Genomic DNA, 25,926 nt, shown 5'->3' with positions numbered 1-25,926 from the left:
AGGAATGGGGTGGACTGTTTGCCTGGAAGAAAAGGGAAAGACAGATTCCTTCAAGTAGGACGATCAGTAGGAGATGGTTAGTGATAAACTGTCTGCCATCAAGGTAAGATATTTGATAAAGGCGGACAAAAGATTGGGGCTTATTTTAAGGCTGAGTGGAGGTAAAGATCCAATAATGTATAGAATGTAAAAATATAGTCTCCCTGAGAAGCACTTAGCAGTGGTTAATCCATTAACTAATTAATTCAATAAACATCATTAAAAGCCAACTATGGACCATGTGCTATTGATAATAACATGTGCAAAAATAGACTTGCTTCTGGCCTTTTGGATTTTATAGTCAGTGGGTAAGAAAGATGCTTATTTTTTAATAAATGAGAAGTGCAGTAAAGGAAGAGAGTAGAGAGCTATAATGGTATATTGTCAGGGATACTTGTCTAGCCTGGGGGATTAGGGAAGACTTCCTAAAAGAAGAGGTTAGTGATCTGAGATTCTTCAGCATCAAAGGAGTGGGTCTAAAAAATCAAGCAAACCAACCAAACCAAAAAAAAAAAAAACAAAGAGAGGGAGTGGGGAAGAGTGTTCTAGGGAGAAAGAAGAGCCAGGCAAAGGCCCTAGGGTGGGAGGGAACATTCTGGTAAATGTTTTCTGGTGTGAAGTAGAACCTTTTGGTGGAGTTTTCAAAGAAGTTAATCAACTACAGCCAAGACTGTTCCTAAAATCACATGGTTTACAGCATTTAATTGCTTGGGTTCAATCCAGTAAGAGCTTCTTTGAGAGAGAAAAGAACAGCAAGAGACAGGGTGATTTGGTGAGTAGAACCTAACATGCCAACAGGTAACCATATATGTCAGCATCTGATTAAGGACCACAGTGAGGGGTCTCTGTGGCTAGGAGAGTTGGAGGTCAGGGAAGAAAGTGGTGTGTATGGAGCTTCCTGTTGTCACGTCTCCAGATCAGCCAGCAGGAATTCCCCACTCTGCAGAAGGGAGTTTGACTGACGAGGAGAATTCTTGGCAGACAGTAGGTAATCCCTCCATCAGCTGTCAGTGAGCAACTCTCAGGAAGGAGCAAGGACACCAGGGAACCATTGATGATTTGTACCAGATGCTTCTAGTGTATTGCCTCAGTCTTCACATGAACTGTATGAAATAGTATTGATTCCCATTTTACAGACAAGGAAACTAAGATTTACTGATTTGGATTATGTGTCCGTGGGTGCATATTTAGGGAATGACTGTGTTAGAACTCATTTCTGTCTCACCACTCAATGTTCCTACTGTAGCCCTAGGCTTTTGCCCCACTCTGAGGTGTGTATGTGTGTGGTTGGGTGTGGCTATGCATCTTGCTTTATTCCCTATGTTAGAGTATATGTTCTTAATAAGGGAAGGAGATAAAAGAGTGGGGAGGGGGAAGTAATTTTTTGAAAAATCTGCTCTTCACCAAGAGATATACTTACTAATTACATAGAATATTTCACTTAATGTTTATCACAAACTGCATGCTACGTTATTCTCTGTGTTTTAAGATGAGGAAAATGAGTCATTTGTGTCTAAGATCTCTCGTCTACCAAGGCAGTGGAGCTGAAATTGGTTTGCGGGTCTGATTGAGTCCAGAGTCCATGCTCTATCTAGCCCATTTCCTGTGCCGTGTCATGAGCTTTCGAATGTTCAATAAATATTTATTCATTTATTCACTGTTAAAACAAACATTGTTTGTGCACCGCTTTTGTGCTTGGGCACTCTACTAAGCACAGAGAGTGGAAAAGAATTCTTTTAATTTCTTTTGCCCTTGTAGCCAGTACCAGGCTGTGTGATACTTGGTTGTTCTCATACAGTTTCTTGGGTTTTACTTAATGGATATTAGAATTGAACAGGATCTTAGTCAATGTTTTCATGCTTTAAAACATCCTTGTAGTGAAGGTGCAAAAGTTCCAAGTAAAACATTAGCTAGCAAAACCCAGAGGCATATTAAAGAATACTACACCATGAGGAAGAAGAGTTACTCCAGGAATATAAAGATAAATTAATAAATAGCTTATTAATTAATAATCCATATTAATGGATATAATGAGATATAATTTCTATGATTTTATTACAGAGATAATGAAAGGCAACTGATTAGTGTGCAACATCCCATATCTTTTACATGTATATGAATTATATATGCATGTGTAATACAGTATATACATGTATGAAAGCAAGCACCTACTTGTCTACTTGTCTACACGTACACAACAAACCCACATATGCTTCCAAAATTCCATAAAAGAAGAGCTGAACAAATGGAAGGGCATATACTAACTTCTTGGATAAAGAGAGTCAATCTTTAAATATGCAAATTTTGTACATTAATTAAAAAAACTTATTCTCATTGGAGGCTAGTTACTTTACAATATTGTAGTGGTTATGTACATTAATTTATAATGAATCTAATTCTATTAAAAATAACAAAATAATTTGTAAAAGTTCTTTTGGAAAGAGAAACACATCAGAATAGTTATAAAACACAGAACAATGAGGGAGTGCTTGTTCTAGAAAATCTTAAAGCCTATCATAAATCTTTAACAAATCAGTGAGGTATTGGCTAGTAAACAAGAACCAATGGAAAATAATACAATATCTAAAGATATGTGGATTTCAAATATATATGGAAATTAGAGTATAGTAAAGTTAGCAACTCAAATTAGAGAGAGAGAGAGAGAGTGTATATGTGTGGAGAGGAAAGGAAACAGACCAGTGGGTGCGGCAGCAGGGCTTCCCAAGTGGCAGTAGTGGTAAAGAACCCACCTGCCAACGCAGGAGACTAAGAGAGTGGGTTCAATCCCTGCGTCAGGAAGATCGTCTGGAGGGGGGCATGGTAACCCGCTCCGGTATTCTGGCCTGGAAAACCCCATGGACAGAGGAGCCTGGCGGGCTATATTCCGTGGGGGTCACAAATAGTCAGACACACCTGAAACAACTTAGCACGCACATACAGTATTAACTGGGTAGCCATTTGGACTATAATTGGATTCACATTCATATTGTGCTTGAAGATAAATTCCAAATGGGTCAAAAATTTAAAAGTAAAATATGAAATCATAAAAATAGATGAAAACACGTGAGAGTTATTTTATTACCTAGAAATGGAAAAATCATTTCAATTATTATACAAAATGAAAAAGCCAGAAGAAAAAAAAAAACCTCATTTCATGTATTTAAAAAATCTGTTTGCAAAAATGGTCTAAGCAGAGTCAAAAGACAAATGACCCTTGGCAAATATCTGTAACTGTTTTCAGATGAATGGCTAATATCTTTAATATATAAATAGGTCTTTCAAATCAATATAGAAAAGATCATCAAGCCACTGGGAAAATGAGCAAAGGGTATGCATAACAGATTAGAGAAAAGGAAAATCCCAAGCTAAAGATTCTAAAAGAGTCAATTGACTTTTTGCATAATAAGAAAATTTAAATTGTTCTCTTATACCATTTTCATCTACCAAACTGGCAAACATTCAAACACTTGATGATACCTTATGTTGCCAAGCTTACTTCCCTGGTGGCTCAGACAGTAAAGCGTCTGTCTACAATGTGGGAGACCTGGGTTCAATCCCTGGGTCGGGAAGATCCGCTGGAGAAGGAAATGGCAATCCTCTCCAGTACTATTGCCTGGAAAATTCCATGGACAGAGGAGCTTGGTAGGCCGCAGTCCATGGGGTCACAAAGAGTCAGACACGACTGAGTGACTTCACTTTCTTTCTTTCTTATGTTGCCAAGACTGTGTGGAAACACTTTATATGCTGCTGGAGGGAAGTAAATTGGTATAGTTTATATTAATATCAAACAAAATTACAAGCACATCTATTCTTTGACCCTACAATCCCACTTCCAGAAAATTATACTATGGATATGTTTTCCTATGTGAAAATTGACATAAGCAGTATTATTCCTCATGGCAAATAATTGGAAATCACCTAAATATTCATCAACAGAAGACTGGTTAAATGGAATCATACAGCTGAAGCTTTTAAAGAACTGAAATGGCAAGATCTCCAAGTTACAATTTTGAGTGAAAATCAAGATGTAGAACAGTGTGTATGGCATGGGAGTAATGGAAAAAAAGAATAAATATTCATATTTGCTCCTATATTAATTTAAATATGTCTGAAAGGACACAGATGACTTAATGACAGTGATAAATTTTTCTGTTCTTGTTTGGCTTTTTCATTTGAAGAGAGGTCAACTGGGTAGCTGTAGGATTTGAACAGGAGAAAGACTTTTTATTTGACACAATTTTTTACTATTTGAATTTTGAATCATGTCTAATATAAAAATAAATAAATTAATATTTATAAAATAAAAAAAATTATTTTAAGAAACCAAATGCCTGCAAGATAGATTAATAAACAAGTCACACATTTTCAGTTTCTTTTTCTGAATGAAGTTGGGAGAGCCAGACTCATAGACCCATCCAATGAATCTCCTTACTTTTCAATAACATTTATAGTATTATTTGGGAATCCTGTTACTACATGAAGAGTTTGAAAACCAACTTTTAGAATCCAAAAGTTAGTGCATATAGAGCATCTTTTAAAAGCCTGGCATATAGTGATTAGCTTGGCAAATGTAAAGTGTCATTTTTATTTCCATATTTTGTAGATGGGCAAACTGAATCATGCAGAAATACTCAATGAAATTTTAAAATCCCCCTTTTTTCTTTTTTATATGGTGCTTATCAATATCTTGACACACCTCATTCTGTGGTATTGTCAGTGGTTAATAGAGGTCATATTTTCGCTGGAAGCTTATGGGTGTGCTCCTGCTGCTGCTGCTAAGTCGCTTCAGTCATGTCCGACTCTGTGTGACCCCATAGATGGCAGCCCACCAGGATCCGCCATCCTTGGGATTCTCCAGGCCAGAACATTGGAGTGGGTTGCCATTTCCTGAGGGTAACAGATATCAGAATGTGGTAATCTGTCCTACTGCGGGCCTGAGGTCCTCCATCTCCTGTTATTGTTCAGTTGTTAAATTGTGTCTGACTCTTTGCAACCCCATGGACTGCAGCACGCCAGGCTCTTCTGTCCTCCACTACCTCCTGGAGTTTGCTCAAATTCTTGTCCATTGAATCAGTGATACTGTCTAACCATCTCATCCTCTGCTGCCCACCCCCTTCTTTTGCCTTCAATCTTTTCCAGCATCAGGGTCTTTTCCAGTGAGTTGGCTCTTTGCATCAGAGAGCCAAAATAATGGAGCTTCAACATCAATTCTTCCAATGAATATTCAGGGTTAATTTCCATTAGGATTGATTGGTTTGATCTCCTCACTGTCCAAGGGACTCTCAAGAGTCTTCTCCAGCACCACAGTTTGAAGCACTGATTCACTGGTACTCAGTCTTTCTTATGGTTCAACTCTCACATCCACACATGACTGCTAGAGGTGAAGTGAATTTCAAATCACAACCTATGGAGGAAAAATGCCATCATGGAATGCACGCAGAACTTGGAGTCAAAAGATCTAGTTTAGATTCATGATTTATCCACAGAGTAGCTTAGTAGACCCTGGGCAGTACTTTATAGCAGTATCAATCATTGACCACATCCCTGTGACATCTGTCCTCCTATCCTGATATGTGTGTTTGTGTGTGTGTGTGTTAGTCACCCAGTTATGTCTGACTCTTTGTGACCCCATAGACTGTGGCCCACTAGACTCCTCTGTCCATGGAATTCTCCAGGCAAGAATACTGGAGTGGGTAACCATTCCCTTCTCTGGGGGATCTTCCTGACCCAAGGATAGAATCCAGGTCTCCTGCATTGCAGGCAGATTCTTTACTCTCTGAGCCACCAGGGAAGCCCTCCTATCCTCATAGGCTGCTCTAAAGCTTAACAAATCTAACTGGATTAGAAAGCACTTCAAAACTGAAAAGTAGCACAGAGGTGTGCAGCATAATAGATGACAATTTCATCATAATGTCAGTCCCATTCATTCTCTGCATAAGTGGCAGAGGATTTGTGGCTGGTGAGGACAGTGTTAAATTTACAGAGCAACCCAAGGAGAGACTCGCTTGCCATAAGGGGAGACCCAAGACTGATGGTAGGCACTTAACAGCATGTTCCAATTACAGCATTTAAATCTAATTGCATACTCTGTTAATCTCTGTCAGTGCGGCATCATTTAATATCATCTCGGCAGCCTCTAATATTGTGAGCAATGTGAGCTGAGCTGAGACTATTGAAAAAGTTCAGTCCCAGGTCTTCATATCCCCTTTAATTCTCTCTGTCAATTATGCCTCCGCCAAGAGTTCAAATAAAGGTCTTGGGATCCGGGGTTGGAGCTACCTTTTTGAAGCAAAGCCTCTTATAAATATACAGATTATATCAGGAGCCTCCAACTCCTTGCCCTGGTTGTGTTTGATGGGTTTAGTTGCAGTGACTAGTCCCTAGGGTATAACTTACTATAGGCTTCTTTCAAACAAATATTGTAAATACAATGTGTTCCATGAATTATAGGTCTGGAAATAATGTGATATCACTTGCACGTATATTTTCTCCCCTCCCCAATCCCCCTGGCTCAAGTAAGGTCGATGTGAAAACTCCTCCTGACTCTTACTTAGCTCAACTTTTTTTGTACATAGACAGCTTTTAATCTTTATTTATTCTTATTATAAATTTTAGTTAATTAACATGAAACCTCTGGTCATGGACTTAGATTTTAAAATAAAATTCTTGAATCCAAGAAATAAAATGTAGGAATAACACTAATTCTGTTTAAATCCAACTTTCATCAGGAGTCATTTATTCAGTCAATAAACACAAATGAATGATGTCACTTGTGCCATGCCTTTGCTGGCTCTGTGACTGATAAGTTACATTCTTTCTAAAGAAAGTGAAGTGAAGTCGCTCAGTCGAGTCCGACTCTTTGTGACCCCGTGGACTGTAGCCCTCCAGGCTCCTCCATCCATGGGATTCTCCAGGCAAGAATACTGGAGTGGGTTGCCATTTTCTTCTCAAGGGGATCTTCCCGACCCAGGGATCGAATCCAGGTCTGCAGGCAGATGCTTTAACCTCTGCTGAGCTGCAAATCCAGGTCCATGTTTTATAAGCCATATGGTTAGATAATTTTCTAAGCTTCTCTAAATCTGAACTTACTTTCCTGTAACATTTTAATACTTTTGTCTCCCTTGAAGCACTGCTTGGGGGATTAAATGAGATAATATATGTAAAGTACCAGGTAGATTTTCGCACACTTTTTACAGCTGTTTAGTTTTTGCTGATAGTTATGAATAGTTATCATTTGTCAGTCAAAGGGCTAAGACTCTTTCATGAAGTATTCTTTTGTAATGTTTTGGGCAGCCTTATAGTTCGATACCTTTATTACCCCAATTTTGCAGTTGAAGATTGAACCCCAGATTGAAACCTGGGGAAATGAATTTTGTCCATGGTGACCCACCTGGAACATGGAGAGTAGAAATTTAAGCCTATGAAACGAGAAACCACAGGTGTGTTCTCTGACTACAATAGGATCGATGCCATGCCTTCAAGGACTTCTCTTCAAATCTCGCTGGGGAGATGAGACTTACCCAAAACTATAATTGGTGAGCCAAACACAGCCATGTGTGATTAAGCATCCAAAATGACTCCACCTGCTTTATTTGGAAGGTGCTGAGACAAAGCAGCTAGAGAACAAGCTGAGCTGCTCAAAGAGACTGGAAATCACATAATTGAAATAAGAGGGAATAGGTTTCTCTCTCAAGGAGTTATCCGAGGCTATGTGGTTCTGTGGGGTCTGGTTTCATCTTCCATTCTCAGACACGTGTTTGTTCCTAGGCAGCTGGTCCAGTTGTCACTGGTCTTAGGTTCCTCCAACCTGGGTGGACTCGTGGGACAGTGCAGTGATTAAGACTTCTGTCACTTTTGCCTGTGGGAACTTGGGCAGGGTATTTACTCTCTGTGATGCAGGTTTCTCTCCTGAAAAATAAGCATAATAATAGAGTTACTGATAAACCTGAACATGTTTAGAACAGTGCTTGGCACATAGTATTACATTATGTGTGTGTGTGACTATTATATGTATATGGTGCGGTCTCAGTCCTGGAGATGGGTGTCCATCAGTTAGTTCCTGGAGATGGGTGTCCATCTTTCTGGAGATGCCTAAGAAATTACTCATTGGAAATCAGTGAAGATTGTAATCACTTGGAATTCTTGCCGGGGAAAGGGGAACCCAGACAGAGACTAGGGGAGATGGAAACAAAAAGATCAGCCCACAGTGCAGAGTGTAGGGCAGTTCTGCTCAAAGAGACTGGAAATCACACAAGAGAAATAAGCTGGAATATGTTCGTCTCTTGAGGGGTTATCCAGGGCTGTCTCGTCCTGTGATGTCTGATTGCATGTGCCATCCCTGTGTCTGCAGGGAAAGGGATGGAAAGCAGTCTGCGTGAGTGATGGGAGTAGTGCCCCACCTGTGCCCTCTAGTAGTACTGAAGGATTGTTCCATCCTCTCCTTCCCTTCCCCAGTCTTTAAGAGGAGATGAGCTCCAATTTTAGTCAAGGACACACCATGAGCCATGGAACTAGGCAGAGATGCTCTACTATTCTCTTTCTTTGGGGGGTCTTATCCAATATCATTGCAAACATATTAAAATGCAGTTACATTCCTTGTTTCCTATAATTAAGAATAACCATAAGAGTATAATTGTAATCTAGTGGCTGAAAAGATGTTACATTTATATAGATACTTAGTTCAACATTATTTTGATTTGCAGTTTTTGTTCTTTGTTTTGGATCCTGTATTATTTTACCTGCATGCAGGTCTAAGAATCCGGAGCTCCCAGTACTGAATAGATGAAGTAGCCCTGGCACTAGTGGCTGGGAGCAGATGATTTATTCAAAACAAGAAACTGGTTGAAATGATGAGTTTTGCTTTCCACTGATATATTTTTGGAGATTTTACTCAAAACTTTTGTGGTTGGAACGTCTTATGCATGGAAGGGGAGAAAGAGGTCACAAGCCCTTGCGTATTTTTTTTTTTTTCCTTTGGGAATTGCTCTTTACTACTGGTAGTGAGGTTTGATAGTCTGAGGCCTCCTCTCACTGAAGAAGTAGGGTTCTACCTCCACAGGCATCTCAGGGTCAGGATGGGGCTGAGTGGAAGGAACCTGAAAATGACTGCTTCGATCTGATGCTTGAGTGGAAAAAGGATTCTGGAAATGTCCAACCCAGATCATTAGGCCTGGGGAGAAGGCCTTAATAGTGGTGTGATCTTCAGTAAGGGCTAGTGAGATAGTGGATAGGGGAAATTGGAAGCTATGGGACCAGGGGTCCAAGTCAAACATTTGGTAAACCCCAGGGCCCCCCATTGATATGATGAGCACAAGGTTTTGCAAATATGTCTTTCTTTGTTCCATGGGGGCCGAGAACCTTCTGAAGGGTCAGTGCGAGTCACTTAATTCCTAGCATCCTAGAATCAATAACCTTTCCTAGAACCAGAGTTAGGAGAATCTTCATGGGCCAGCCATTCTTCTTACTTTAATAGACCAAGAGCCAGTAAAATGCCTTAAAGCTTAAAACTTCCCCTTTAGGCTGTTTTGGTGAACTTTTACCTGTTCCTTGGCAATAATGAACAATACATTCCCTTATAATAAAAATGGCCAGTGAGCTTGCCTTCCAAGCAGTAATATATATTTTAAAAGATCCTTAATAATATAACCTGAAGGAAATGTACTTATGGGAAGGCAAAGGTAGGTCCACAGATGAGGGCAGATTTGAGATGGGGCAAAAATAAGTGGTCAGGAACACAAAGTTTTGAGTTAAACCAACCTAAGTTTGAATTTTATTTTGGATGTTATTAGCTGAGTGATTTGAGGAAATAATTTAACTTTTATGAAACTTAATGTCACCATTTGTAAAAAAGAGTTAATTATCGCTGTGACATGACTCCTATAAAATGCTTATCATGGTGCTCGGTGCAAACAGATATGTAGCATGGGAAAGTAAAATAACACGGAGGCAGCGCACAGCTGGGAGAAAAAGATGCCGTTACCTTCCCTTCTAAAGTCAAAGAACCCATCTGTTCCACTGCTCAGTGATGGCCACACATTGGTTTTACACAGCATGGCCCTCCAGAAGGAAATATATGACAACCCCACTCCCACTTGTCTAAGCAAAGAGAGCTTTGTGTGTGTGTGTGTGTGTGTGTGTGTGTAGAAGTGGCTTTGCAGAAAGTGTTTAATGGAGAGTATTTTATAGAAAGTTAGCCTCCATTCCCTATTCTAATTGAATTCTTGGGTTTTATTCACGAAGGGAAAACTGGTAGCTCATTCTCCAGATGGGTGTTTGCTAGGTTTAAGACACACACCCAAGATCTTGGAGTTTGGAGATACAAGTGGTATTGATGTTGCAAAGAGACAGAGGTCATCCCACCTACTAGTGTGGGGTCTCAGGGAGCAGTGGAAAATCCCATTTGCTTCCGCAGACTCTGAGTTTGGGATGAGGTGGGTAAGGAGATTGATGATCTGCAAGTTTGCTACATCTCTTGTGGATATTGAGGAAAGGGGGCTGGAGTCAGATTGAAGATGTTCTCAAATGTCTTTTGGGTCTCCTGGCTAGAGGTATGTCCATGACTCAGTGCCCACACAGATGGGCATATCTCAGATGAACACACAGACCATGAGTAGATTGGTAATGAGAGAGATAGGGGAAAGGTCACTGGCACTCCTAAGTGTGCCCCTTACATTCTCCTGGGTAAAAGACAGCTTCCCCCATTTACCCTCTCCCATGTTAGCCAGTCCATAAGACATGGAGGAGAAAGAAGAAACACAAGAGCATGAGGACAAATGGTTGGGGCTGAGCACATCACACTTTAATCCTTTGTTGTCCTCTTCCTGGAGCTGCTTCATGGATGATGCAGGGATGGGGGCTGTTAATTCCTCTGTGGGACTGAATGTTTGCCTGGAGTGAATCAGAGGATCAGTCCAAAAATTGCTGAACCAGGTTGAATTATGGGAAGGACTAATCTATGATCAAATGACTAGTAACTTTAAGGGATCACCAGATCCTTTCCCCCACTGCCCCTCTCCATTAACAAAAACCTAGACAGCATATTAAAAAGCAGAGACATTACTTTGCCAACAAAGGTCCCTCTAGTCAAGGCTATGGTTTTTCCTGTGGTCATGTATGGATGTGAGAGTTGTACTATAAAGAAAGCTGAGTGTCAAAAAATTAATGCTTTTGAACTGTGGTGCTGGAGAAGACTCTTGAGAGTCCCTTGGACTGTAAGGAGATCCAACTAGTCCATCCTAAAGGAGATCAGTCCTGGGTGTTCATTGGAAAGACTGATGTTGAAGCTGAAACTCCAATACTTTGGCCACTTGATGTGAAGAGCTGACTCATTTGAAAAGACCCTGATGCTGGGAAAGATTGAGGGCAGGAGGAGAAGGGGACGACAGAAGATGAGATGGTTGGATGGCATCACTGACTTGATGGACATGGGTTTGGGTGGACTCCGGGAGTTGATGATGGACAGGGAAGCCTGGTGTGCTGTGGTTCATGGGGTCACAAAGAGTTGGACATGACTGAGCGACTGAACTGAACTGAACTGAACAGATGGTACTTGAAAAGCAATCAACATATCAACAGAATATCATTAAAAAAATGGAAAATAGTATGGTAGAGATAAGAAGGGGATGCAATGGGTACCCAATCAGAAAGGAGGACTGAGCTCATGGGGAATGTGTGCACGCAGAGGTATAAGTATTGAATAATAGCTCTCTGAAAAAAAGTTATGATCTATAGTATTGGCCAGTTTCCATGGTGTAATTACTCCTGCCATGGCTATCAACATGGTAACATGCTGAGAAGTTGAGAAAAATATGCACAATCAACTCTAGTGAGCTATTTCAGAAACTTCCAGCATACCAGTGTGTGTGTGTGTGTGTGTGTGTGTGTGTGTGTGTGCGCGTATGCATGCATGCATCAGTAAGGCTTCCTGGAAAAAGGGACCCATGACCTAAGTCTTAAAGGATGAGTAGGAAGGAACCAGGAAAAGAAAGGTAAGAAGGACATTCAAAGTAGGGAAATAGAACAAACAAAGGAAGGAGGCCCCAGATGGCATGATGTGTAAGGACAAAGAACTCAGTCCACTTTATGGTCATTACTGAAAGTCAGCATGTATTCGGTTCTGCTCACCATTTTTTCTTATAAAAGACATGTTGTTATTCAAAACAATGAACTCAAATTGTTATCATGTTTAAATCTATTCATAGTATTTTTTCTTTATTCGTCAGTCACAACAAACATTTATGAGAGCCTACTTAGTGTTTTTTACCGAAATGATTTAAAGATGAGTAAACAGATAGTCCCTGTCCTCAAAAAACCTGTAATGAAGCAGAACATAAACAAATACATATGACACGCCGCGATGGAAATACTGAGTAAAATATGCATATGTTATTAGGTATTGCGGGAGATGGAGGGATGGACCCCAAAGATACGGGCTTCTTAATTCCTAGAACCTGTGAATATATGACCTTACATGGCCAGAGGGACAGAGGCATGTGACTAAATTAAGGAGCTTGAAATCGATAGATTGTCCTGGATTATCTGGGTGGGCCTTGAATGCAGCCATAGGGATCCTTGTAAGAGAATAAACATGTAAGGATGGAAGCAGAGGGAGTGAGAACATGCTGTGCTACTGGCTTTGAAGACGGAGGAAGGGGCCACAAGCCAAGGAATGTTGTCAGCAGCCTTTAGAATCTGCAAAAGGCAAGAAAATGGATTCTCCCTCAGAGCCAGCCTCCAGAAGACATGCAGGCCTATCACAACTCAATTTTAGCTTATTGAAATTTGATTCAGACTTACGACCTATAGGCTGTAACTGACTTTATGGTTTCTTTATGAAACCTTTTTTTATTTGGCTGCCCCAGGTCTTAGTTGCAGCATGTAGGGTCTGCCAGTTGGGGGTGGTATGCGGAATCGTTTTGGCTGCAGCGTGTGAACTCTTGGCTGCTGCATGTGGAATCTAGTTCTTTGACCAGGGATCGAACCTGGGCCCCCTGCATTTGGAGCTTGGAGTTTTAGCCTCTGGATTACCAGGAAGTCCCTACATTGTTGTAAACTACTGTGTTTTGAGGTAATTTATTACAGCAGTCACAGGAAACTAACATAGAGGTATTGAAAGCAGAGATGTAACGTGGTAATTAAAAATCTTGATTTGAGAGTCAAATGTCTCTTTTACAATCATGGCCATATCTCTTAACATTTCTACAGCTTTGGGCAAGTTACTAACTGCTTCATGCCTCAGTTTTCTCATCTGTAAAGTAAGACAATTATACCTACTTCATAGATTCAGAGTAGGGTGTTGTGAAATTATATACACATTGTGTGGAGTCCATAGTGAGCAATCCATGAATGTAAGCTACGGTTTTTATTTAGATAATTAAGTTTCTGCCTTCTCTCTGCTCTCTGATCACGCTGGTGAGTATAACTGAATATGTTGAGGATTAGATGGGATTTTGTGATCTGGCCTAGACAAAATTTTCCTATTTCTAATGTTATTTTTATGGGCAAATATGATCTCAAGTTGAAAAAGCCAGTCCTTCACACATTTTGGAATTGCCAAATGATTTTAATTCTGAGTACAGTCTTGTCTCTCTCAGAACAAAAATTCTTGTTTGATCAGTCATTAAAAGGGTTAAGAGTTTGCATCTTTTCCATCTCCCTGCTACCCCCTCGCCCCAACCCCACCAATAAAAATCATGTTATGAACACCCTCTCTTTGGCGCGAGTATTATTCTCTGCTCTGTGATTTGGAGTCAGCCTGTCTGTCCCCTGACTGAGCAGGAGCAACCGAACAGCTGTGAAAACAATGCAGAAGCTGAGGAGAGCTGTGATTAGTGGGGGAGCTGGGGAATCTGGGGCCCACCAGGCCTGTGTCCCACATCAGCACACAGTCTGCAGAACCTGGGTATCACATGGCTGGGCTCAGCCTCGGCAGGCCCGTCCCCAAGCTGGGGCTCACCATTACTGGTGCCGCTCTTGTTCTCAGGCACCTTCACTTCAGAAAGGGTGTTTATTCCCCTATATTATTCCCTGCACATCCTTGGGACCATTGCATAAACATAGTGTTGCTAGGCGGACCTCTAGCCTCCTTTCATCCTGGGTCCCAGCAAATTCTGTCCAAGCAAATTCAGAGGAGTGTACTTACAGCTGGTGTTGTCCACTCCACCAGCTCTCCTCTCTGGCCCCAGTTTTCCTGCCAGAAATCCCCCAGGTTCTTCCTTGTGCATTTGATCTCCTAGATGTGGATATTTAAGTGAGTTTACAGATCCCCCTGGCCCCCAACTCTTCCCCCTGCTACTGTGTCCATTACTCCGCAGAGTGTGCATAGGAAACATGTAACTTAATCAAGCGTGTGTTGTGTTAAGTCGCTTCAGTCGTGTCCAACTCTTTGTGACCCCATGGACTGTAGCCCACCTGGCTCCTCTGTCCATGGGTTTTTCCAGGCAAGAATACTGTGGTGGGTTGCCATTTCCTCCTCCAGGGGATCTTCCTGACCCAGGGAATTGAACCCATGTCTCTTGTGTCTCCTGCATTGGCAAGTGTGTTCTTTATCACTAGTGCCACCTGGCAAACTTAATCATATTCCTTTGCAAGTAATCAGTCCAAGATTACTGGAGAACAAAGAATTTTGCTTACTGTCCCAATGAAACACCTGCTGATCTGCCAGCAGCACTTGCTGCTTTCACTCTAATTTTTCAAACTTCCACCTGCCAGCAGCTCCCACGTGCCCACCCTCTCCTGGTTCCCTTCACCTAAGTGACAGTCTTGCCCTCTTCTGCCTTATGTTTCTCTTCCTAATGACAACGGTGCTGTATTCATCTTTCTAACCCCAGCAACCAGCACAGAACCTGACACACACAGGGTTCAGGAAGCATCTGGAAGGTGAAGAAATGCTGAAACCATTTAAATGTACTCTTTCCTTGTTTCTCCTTTGAAATATAATTAAAAAATCTGTTACCACGCTGATTTAGGTTTAATATTTTCTCTTCTGGTTTTAGTCACCACTGTAATTATTCATAGTTCTCAATTGATCACAATAATTTACATATATTATGAATGTTGATAATTAATTATTAGACCTCAAATTAGAATTTCATTGAAAACACATCTCTCAATAATGGACTTATTCATGTAGTTTATGGATCAGCAGAGGACTACTAGTTATTTTAATGACTGCTGCTGCTGCTGCCAAGTCGCTTCAGTCGTGTCCGACTCTGCGACCCCATAGACGGCAGCCCACCAGGCTCCTCTGTCCCTGGGATTCTCCAGGCAAGAACACTGGAGTGAGTTGCCATTTCCTTCTCCAATGAATGAAAGTGAAAAGCAAAAGTGAAGTCGCTCAGTAGTGTCCGACTCTTAGCGACCCCATGGACTGCAGCCTACCAGGCTCCTCTGTCCATAAGATTTTCCAGGCAAGACTACTGGAGTGGGGTGCCATTGCCTTCTCCGATTTTAATGGCAGAGGCTTCTATATTAACTCTATTCTATTTTTTGTAAGATCAGAAACTATAAAACTCCTAGAGGAGAACATAGGCAAAACACTCTCAGACATAAATCACAGCAGGATCCTCTATGATCCACCTCCCAGAATTCTGGAAATAAAAGCAAAGATAAACAAATGGGATCTAATTAAAATTAAAAGCTTCTGCACAACAAAGGAAAATATAAGCAAGGTGAAAAGACAGCCTTCTGAATGGGAGAAAATAATAGCAAATGAAGCAACTGACAAACAACTAATCTCAAAAATATACAAGCAACTTCTGCAGCTCAATTCCAGAAAAATAAACGACCCAATCAAAAAATGGGCCAAAAAACTAAATAGACATTTCTCCAAAGAAGACATACAGATGGCTAACAAACACATGAAAAGATGCTCAACATCACTCATTATTAGAGAAATGCAAATCAAAACCACAATGAGGTACCACTTCACACCAGTCAGAATGGCTGCGATCCAAAAATCTGCAAGCAATATATGCTGGAGAGGGTGTGGAGAAAAGGGAACCCTCCTACACTGTTGGTGGGAATGCAAACTAGTACAGCCACTATGGAGAACAGTGTGGAGATGCCTTAAAAAATTGCAAATAGAACTACCTTATGACCCAGCAATCCCACTTCTGGGCATACACACCAAGGAAACCAGAATTGAAAGAGACACATGTACCCCAATGTTCATCGCAGCACTGTTTATAATAGCCAGGACATGGAAACAACCTAGATGTCCATCAGCAGATGAATGGATAAGAAAGCTGTGGTACATATACACAATGGAGTATTACTCAGCCGTAAAAAAGAATTCATTTGAATCAGTTCTGATGAGATGGATGAAACTGGAGCCGATTATACAGAGTGAAGTAAGCCAGAAAGAAAAACACCAATACAGTATACTAACACATATATATGGAATTTAGGAAGATGGCAATGACGACCCTGTATGCAAGACAGGGAAAGAGACACAGATGTGTATAACGGACTTTTGGACTCAGAGGGAGAGGGAGAGGGTGGGATGATTTGGGAGAATGACATTCTAACAAGTATACTATCATGTAAGAAAAAAAAATATTTTAAATATTTAAATATTGTTGGAGATTTCAAATATGCACTAACTAGAGAGACTAGTAAAATAAATTGTCCATTACCATTTGCCCATTTTTTATGTTTGCCTATAAACTGCACTTTCTACTGCGTGTAAGCTATTTAGCATGTGTAGGTCTTTGCTTCAGAGAAGCCAATGGTACCCCACTCCAGGACTCTTGCCTGGAAAATCCCACGGATGGAGGAGCCTGGTGGGCTGCAGGCCACGGGGTCGCTAAGAGTCGGACATGACTGAGTGATGTCACTTTCACTTTTCACTTTCATGCATTGGAGAAGGAAATGGCAACCCACTCCAGTGTTCTTGCCTGGAGAATCCCAGGGACAGAGGAGCCTGGTGGGCTGCCGTCTATGGGGTTACACAGAGTTGGACATGACTGAAGTGACTTAGCAGCAGCAGGTCTTTGCTTAGTCTATTTTACTGAGTGAATGGTGTGTCCGTCCTTATTTGACTTCAGTTGTTATACACAAAACACTACTCTCATTTTTATTAGTCTTTTGAAATGCTGACTACATATTCTGTGTGGCATCGCTACTTCTTGAGAGCCATCCATGGCAGATTCACTGATTAATCAGAGTATTGTTTTCTGCTGATATTTAATGCAGCTCAAAAATCCTTCTTAACATGGTGCTCCAGGCAATTATTATCAACCAACAGAGTGGCATGAGAACTGAAATCAATTTTAGTCCTTGTGTGTTTATTTTAAAGAATAATTTCTTTCTTATATTTGCAAATATGGTAAGTAACACAAAAATCAAGCAGTATTGAAAAGTTCATAGAAGAAAGTAAATTTTTCCACTAATTTCTCCACCCGCATATTATCATTGTAAGTTTGAAAGTGTATTTAATATTATTTTCTACATTTCTTTTTGGGAACAAAGGGATGTGGCAGAAGTAATTATATAAAAGTGTGGTAATTAAAATGCACATCATTTTTAATAGAGAGTATGTTTATGTTTTTCTTAAATCTAATGGAAGAAAAAAACAAGGTATTGCTAAACCTCAGACTGTTACTTAATAGGATATTTATTATTAAAAAAATCCTTCCAAACTTAAGAAAAACATTATGAAATACATTAATGGGATGAGGAAAAATTGCTTTTAAATTAGATGCTCCAAGTTGGGCTTTATCTATAAGGGCCTTTTTTAAAATGTAAGACTTGTGGGTCATCTGTGTCTTCACAGCCCTTCCACATGCCTTCCATTTTTCCTTAGTGAAATTATTTTACATTGTTGTAATTCCTAATATTAATATCTAATTTGTAAACATAATTCCCAGTCATCTAATCTTAATTCAGTACTCAAATCCATTTAGCACTTTTACTAGCCTTTTCACCATGGCTTTGTGTTTGCGAAATTCTTTAATTTTGAGGCATCATTGATTTCCAATATTTCATTATCGGGCACCTTTTTCACCAAAAGCTCATAGGTTTTCTGTTTCTAAGTTTTTAATGCACTTGAGAATGCTCTCATCTTTATGCTTGAAGGGTAGTAATTAAATTGTCTTTATGGTTCTGTGATTTAGACAACCAAATGATGCTACTATTTCTTTACAGAATGACTTAAAAACAGTCCATATCTCTAGCATTTAGGTGTTCTCTGGAAACCTGCCTGAGACCTGAGAGGATAAACCTGTTGCTCACAGACAGCATGGCTGCACCCTGGAGGCCCCCTTTGCCTTCTCTATGTCACTTTGTCTCTCTCCAATCCTTTTCTGCTCTTGTCCCAGCCAAATACCTTTTCCTTGTTTACCATGTGGATCATAATTCTGGCCTTGGTCCATCCTCTGTGAGATTTAATTTCTTTAACACCTGCTCTGGAAAGATCTTGTTTTCCACAAAATTTCCTCTTCCTTACTCACAAGGAAAATGCATTCTGTCCTTGGCACCCCTGAAAATGGAAGTAAATGATTTTTCTAAGTCTTCCTGCAGGTTTTGCTGCTTATTCCTTAAGGTTTCCCATGTCATCTCTCTTATTTCATAGCCCAGTGTTTCCTCAGTTCAGGATATAGCTGCTTGCTTTGAGCAGTTCTTCACTGTATCTAAAAATGAGGTATTTATTAGAGACCCATTATCCCATAGTTCTAAGATGCTGACAAGTTCAAAGTCTGATAACTGATTAGCAATGTCTAACTTGGTTTCTGCCTTCATCTCTTGCCCACTAAACTAAATAGCAGAGGCCACTGTAATAACCCTTTTTATTAGCACCGTACAAACACAAAATCTCACTAATTGTGGTTGATGCCTGGTTTGTGATTCTAATAGGGAAGACACACAAGCAAAAAATATAGTATAAGTTTTGCTTTAACTGGGTGAGGGGAGGGATGATGGGAGAAGATGATCTAAATCTGTGGAGGCTTCAGGGAAGATTTTACAAAGGATTTGGCTTTTGAAGGAAGATTTGAAGATCAAGTTGGAGTTTGTCAGGAACTCAAGCCCTTGGGGAGAGCTCAGAAGAGAACGACAGGATGCGCAGTGAAGTGGCAGCAAGGAAAAGCACGGCGGGCCGTGGGAACTGGGAGAATGTTAGGATGGCCTGGAGGGAGGAAAGTTGGAATCTGTGGTTGATGAGGTAGATAAAACTCTGCTTCTCCGAGACAAGAGTTTTGATGTTATCATGTAGGTGAAGGAAAGTCAGGGAATTCCAATTCTGAAAGGCAGAACTTTACTGTAATCAGATCTGCATGTCATGGGGGTTGGTTTTGGCAGGGACTGGTGGCTGTTGTCAGAGGCTGAGACTAGAGGCCGTGAGACAAAGCCTACTGTAAGTGAACAGGTGAGAGACAGTAGGCTTGACTTGGGTATGACCCACAAAGAAGGCAGTAGATGTGAGGGTGAAGAAGGGGGCCTCTGTGAGAGGTTTCTTAGATGATCCCAAAGCAGAGCAAATCCTCAGAACAAAGATCAACAGGTCTGAGTGCATCTGACCTGGTGGCACCTTGGCTCTATCTATTATTGGTAACGTGATCATGGGAGAGTCACTGAACCATACTGGACTTGGTTTACTCATCAATATATATGCAAATGAAAATGCTTGGTGTGAATATTATTTGTAACAATATTTTCCCTTGGGAGAATGCATGGTGCCCTGTAACCCTGCAAAATGAGTTAGCTGTACTCATTCCTACCCTCCTTGCCCTAATGGGTTGTTTGACTCTGGGAACAGTGATGCTCTCAGCTCTGAACAGTTTGATGAAAATTCTACATTTTGGGCTTCTCTGGTGGCTCAGACAGTCAAGAATCTGCCTGCAGTGCAGGAGATCTGTGTTCAATCCCTGGGCCTGGAAGATCCCCTGGAGAAGGGAATGGCTACCCATTCCAGTATTCTAGTCTGGAGAATTCCATGGACAGAGGAGCCTGGCAGGCTACAATCCATGGGGTCACAAAGAGTTGGACACAACTGAGCAATTAACACCCTAGCACCTACTTTGCATAACTGAATAGTTCAGAGGGTGAGTCAGGAATATAAAATCAATCAAAGCCCAACTAAGTTCATTTTGCATAAGAAATCTTATTAGTCATAGGATGAACAGTCATTTCAAACAAATAACCTCTGTTTGCAGGTTCTTGGGACTGGAATCTATGTGGAGGGTAGGGTAGTAGGAAGCATATTGCTACTTCTACTATCACTAATCTTAATCTATAATGAATGGAATAGTTAACATGTACCAGGAACAAATATTTTACTTATATAATATCACTTAAGTTGCACAATAAACTTATGAAATAGGACTTGTTCATCTGTTTTACAGATAAGAGTATTAAAACTGAAACACTGAAAATAGCTTGCTCAAGGTCACTTAACTAGAAAATATTAACTCTGGTTTTTCAGTTAGCTTTTGCTGAATAACAACCCCTCTGAAACAGTGTGGCTTCCAAGAACTATCATTTATTATTCCTTCTGAGTCAAGGGGACTGTTGGGTGTTTTGAAGATCTGGGTCAGGCTTGGCTGGTGTCAACTGGGTTTACTCCTGCATCTGTGGTCAGATAGAGGGCAGGCTGGTCTTGAATGGCCTCTCTCAATAGCCTTCTCTGGCTGTAAGGCCGATTGACAACTAGAGAAGTGAGAGTGACTGGACCTCATTAACTAACAGGCCAGCCTGGCTTATTCACATGGCACAGGGTGAATGTTCCAAGACCAAAAGCAGACATGAGCAGACACTTGCAGCCCCAACTTAGACTATTGCTTCTGCTACAGTCTTTTGGCCAAAGTAACACAAGTAAGTAAGTAAGTAAAGTCGCTCAGTTGTGTCTGACTCTTTGCGACCCCATGGACTGTAGCCTATCAGGTTCCTCCATCCATGGGATTTTCCAGGCAAGAGTGCTGGAGTGGATTGCCATTTTCTTCTCCAGGGGAACTTCCCGACCCAGGAATCGAACACGGGTCTCCTGCATTGCAGGCGGACGCTTTATCCTCTGAGCCACCAGGGAAGCAAGTAACACAAGGCCAATACAAATACAAAGGATGGAAAAGTAAGTTCTGCCTCTTAGATGAAGAAGTGAAAAGAATTGTGGCCATTTGTGTTATATGCCACACAAGCCTACGTGTGGTTTTGGACCCCAACACCCAAAATCCTACAGTGAAGGACATTATTTTTAATCCTTATTTGTATCAATAGATGAGCAAACTGAGATTCAAAGATATTAAGCAACTTGCTCAAAGTTCCTTGACTAGTGAGTAGCTAAGCCTTGGTGTGAAGCCCAGCATGTCTGACTCCAAAGCCAGTGAGTTTGTATTGGACCTAGATGGTGACACTCAGGGTTCAAGTCTGTGAGAGGTGGAGCCATTTGTTCCTGGAGGTGGAAGAGCCCTCAGAGGTTGTCTGGTCCATTCGCTGATAGACTTTTGAATTTCCATGGTTCACTATAATTTCAAAAAGTATTTTGGCACCACCACAGATTTCTTAACTTGCTATATTTTTTTGTGTGTGTGCCAAGTCAGGCACTGTAAAGACCATCTATCATCCTCATTTTATAGAAAAACAATGAAACTTCAACACCAAAAGACGTAATTTTATAATTGAGTTATTGTTTAAATTGAACTAATTTAGCTTTGTGAAAACTTATTTTGCCTTTGAACTGAAGTGAAGTTGCTCAGTCGTGTCCGACTCTTTGCGACCCCATGGACTGTAGCCTATCAGGTTCCTCCTTCCATGGGATTTCCCAGGCAATAGTACTGGAGTGGGGTGCCATTTCCTTCTCCAGGGGATCTTCCCAACCCAGGGATCGAACCCGGGTCTCCTGCATTGTAGACAGATGCTTTACCATCTGAGCCACCAGGGAAGTCCTACTTTGTCTTTATTATTTGCTTATTTTTTGGTGGGCCAGGGATGTCTTTAGATTGGCTGAAGGACCTGCATATAGATGCTACTAATTTATCCCTGTCTTTTCACTTGTTGGCACTCAAATACCCTCTAAAACTTTCCTAACTAGTGGTATTCAATCATTGCTTGCATTCTTCTAGAGACAGGGAGCTCACTATTATCTGAAGCATAGATAGCATTTAGATAGCTGAACGAAAAAAATAATATTCTTTTATTTTATAGAACACTAATCCTTCTCCCAGTGACAACTACCCATCAGCTGAAGTTCATCTCCTGGTGTTCAATTAGAAAAACTGAACGCACTAAGGTGTTTGAAAACAGCTAAAGCTCTCCTGAGTCATTATGAATCCTCATCTCTTTGGTCTCCACTGAGACAATGCTGTCTTTGAGTACCATCTATTCTCATCTTGCTCTCAGGCTTCATCCAGTTTGACTACATCTACCTTCAGGTAGATATAGAAGTGTTTTTCTCTGTATTTGGCCTGATTAGCTGCAGTAGATTAGGTCATCCATTTTCTCTTTTACATATGATTCTTCTGTTAATGAGGTTTATGATCATATTTGCCTTAGCAGGAGATCATATCAAGCTGTTGACTCAAGGCTCAAGTTTAACCCTCAATTACAATGTGAATAAAATGTGAGCATAATAGAGCTGTTTCGAAGACTCAGTAGATACTCAATAAAATCCAATATAACTTCAGTAATGTTGAGAGTATCTATCATGAACTAGAACCTGTGAGAGATGCTGGGAATATAAAGAAGAAAAGACATAGTTTCTGTTCTCAAGGAAGTCAAAGTCCAAAAAGTAAAACAGACATGCAAAAACAATAATACAACATTATCAATTTTCTTCTCTCTCTTGCTTTTTTTTTTTTTTTAGTGGTGGGTACCAACTGAGATGGGAGAATGGGGAAAGTATAATCAATGCCTCCTGGGGTTCAAGGAGGGTTTTATAGAGGATGTAGCTTCAGAACCAAGACCTGGAGAGTTTTACGAGTTGGCAAGTGGACCTGGTCTTTCTATATTTGGGGCAGGTATTAAATCCTGGAGGCTAAGGAACATGGGCTTTGGGACCAGACCATCAGAATTCTAGTCATGACATTGCTACATCTCACAGTATATATCAGCTTCTTTCTCAAGGACATTATTGCTCCCTCCCCAGTGTTGTTGTGAGGATCAAATGAGACAATATCCATAAAGTTCTTGGCATAATTCTGACACATAAGTGGTGTGTGTGTGTGTGTGTGTGTGTGTGCACGCTCAGTCACACTGTCGTGTCTGATTCTTTGTGGACCCATGGAATGTAGATCCCCAAGTTCCTATGCCCATGGAATTTTCCAGGCAAGAATATTGGAGTGGGATACCATTTCCTACTCCAGGGGATCTTCCCAACCCAGGGAGTGAACCAGAGTCTCTTGCATCTCCTGCATTGGCAGATAGATTCTTTACCACTAGTGCCCCCTGGGAAGTCATAGGTGGTAGCTATTCTTATTCAAAATGACCTAAGATGACTCAGGTCCAAGCCTGATCAACTATACCATTTAATTTCCTTTTATTACAGTCTTCCTGATACAGTGAAGAGTACACCTAGGATACATCCTTACTTGCCAGACACACGGGAGAATGACTTTAAGAAGAACACATGGGTAGGCCAAGAAGTTGTGCACCCAGAAGTGCAGATATTCACTGGAGGAGGAGACAGTCCGAGACAATCATGTTCACATTTTTCTTAGGAAATGTCATCATTAGCAACCCAACCCAACAACAACAACAAATTTTAACTGAAAACAACTTCAAGCATAAAGAAAAATTGTAAGAATAAGAATAGTACAAGGATAGTCATATGCCCTTTAACAAGATTCTTCTATTGTTGACATTCTGCTCCATCTGCTTCATCATTTCCTCTCTTTACCTTTGTGCTTACATATGGACACACACACAGTGTAAATAAACATACGCACACATATATATATACACACACACACACATATATGTATACTATTTTTCTGAACCATTCGAAGGTAAGTTACATATATTATAGACTTTACCTTAAACATAGCAGTGTCTATTTTCTAGGGACAATGGTATTTCCTTACATAACCGCAACATAGTTATCAACTTTAGTAAACCCTGACAAAAATATCTTGATATAATTTATTGTCCTTATTCCAACTTTGTCAATTGACCCAATAATATCCTTTACAGCATTTAAAAACTTGAAGTATAGTTGATTTACAATGTTGTGTTAATTTCAGGTGTACTGCGAAGAGATTCAGTTTTATAAATATACATATATATATATTCTTTTCGATTATAGGCTGTTACAAGGTAGTGATCCTTTACATTTTTAAGCCTCTATTATAGAATCCCAAAGTCAAAACTATATAAAAAATTACACTTAGAGGAATTCACTCTCTTACCTCCCTTCATCTCTGTTTCCTTAATCCTATAGGTATCCAGCTTAGTTGTTTTCTTGTTTATCCTTTTTTTTGGGGGGGGGGTAAAAATAAGCAGAGATTTGTATGTTTTCTTGTTTCCTCTTTTTATTTTACATAAAAGCTAGCATGCTATATATGTTATTTTGCATCCTGACTTTGTCAATTAATAATACTCCCTATAAATTATTCCTTCAGTATATAGTGATCATCATTTTTTTTTTACAACAGCATAGTATTCCGCTGTGTAACACTATGGTTTATTGAATCAGTCCTTTATATTTGGACATATAAGTATTTTCCAGTGTTTTACAAATAAAAATGATACTGCACTGAACAATCTTGTGTATGTGTAGTTTTGTATTATTAGAGATTTATGTTCAGGGTGAATTCTTAGAGATGATATTTTGGGTAGAAGAGTAAATACACACACAGTTTTACTATGTATTGACAAATTGTCCTCCACAGGGATTATGCTGTTCTTACATTCCCACTAGTAAGCGACCGCCTGGGAAACCCAACATTTTGACTTATTTTTCACAGGATGATAAATTAGAAGGGATTCAGGAGCCAGGACAGAATGAAGATCAAAGGTTAGGTACTGCACAAAGTGGGAAAAAGGATGCCCAACACAAAAATCAATACACAAAGTGCCTTTTTTTCCCAGACCCTTGGACACCATCTGCTTAAGGGCAGGGCAGTCTTATTTAATTTTTCTCTTTAGGGCAAGGCATTTCTAGTAAGACATCTTAGCAAGATGCCTAGCACATTGTAGATGATCTATAGATACTGATTGTTTAAGTGAATGAGAGAATAAACTGGGAAAAACCTGGCATTACCCCTGGGAATAAATAAACCTGGCTGGGAGATTATTTTGAAAGGATAACTCTCACCTCTTCTCCCCTTCCATCCTAGACAGACGCTCCCTTGTGCAGCCGCTCCTGGGGACTGAGCAGTTTGAAGTTTCCAAAGATGAAAACATGTAGGCAGTCCTTGCATTAGGAGATGGGGCTTCACAGAGGCCTATTGTCTGCTGGGACACTGGGAGCTCTGTGGTGAACAGGGAGTGTCCTCCACTGCAGCCGGGTCTTTTCAGCCAGAGCATTGCCTTTTCTCTCTGGAATGTAATATTCTACCCGTGCCCTCGGAGTGGCATTATGCAGTAGTAGGGTCAGCAGTTGGGGGGGGGGTGCGCAGCCAAGGAAATTATCTCTGTCCAGGGAACCCAGTAAGTCAGAGGCAGCATCAGAGGGCACAGCCAGGACGGGACCGCTGAATGAGAGCTTTGTGCAAGTCTTGGTGGCGGTGGCTGGAGAGGCACCCTCCTCTTGCAGCTCACCTGGGGGCTGAACAAAGCTGCCTTTCAGGCCTCGGGGCCCACAGTAAACATCGCACAGGTGATAGACCTGCTTTCCTGCTCCAAAGCGGCCCAAGGATCACATTTCTGGCTGGTGTTTCTTGTGCATTGCCGCTAGGGCTCGTCCTCCCTCCAGGATTATGAAACAGTAGAACTCACCTGTGAGAAGCGGGGTCACCTGTT

General features: G+C 40.7%; 2 long non-coding RNA genes across 2 annotated transcripts in view; one reads left to right on the top strand and one right to left on the bottom strand.

Annotated features, from left to right (window-relative positions):
- Positions 1–25,926, top strand: part of LOC114115115 (uncharacterized) — a 162,052-nt gene that overhangs the window by 84,141 nt on the left and 51,985 nt on the right. The gene's annotated exons all lie outside the window — the stretch shown is intronic.
- LOC114115126 (uncharacterized) lies at positions 7,595–24,442 on the bottom strand. The gene is made up of 2 exons (XR_003589614.3): positions 24,372–24,442; positions 7,595–7,947 (listed from the first exon to the last, which is right to left on the bottom strand). It is a non-coding gene; the product is annotated as an uncharacterized LOC114115126 (long non-coding RNA).

Source organism: Ovis aries, chromosome 1 (assembly GCF_016772045.2).
Source record: "Ovis aries strain OAR_USU_Benz2616 breed Rambouillet chromosome 1, ARS-UI_Ramb_v3.0, whole genome shotgun sequence".
In the NCBI taxonomy this organism is placed as follows: domain Eukaryota; kingdom Metazoa; phylum Chordata; class Mammalia; order Artiodactyla; family Bovidae; genus Ovis; species Ovis aries.
The sequence above is the reverse complement of the archived record's forward strand: the minus strand, read 5'-3'. Positions and strand labels throughout refer to the sequence as shown.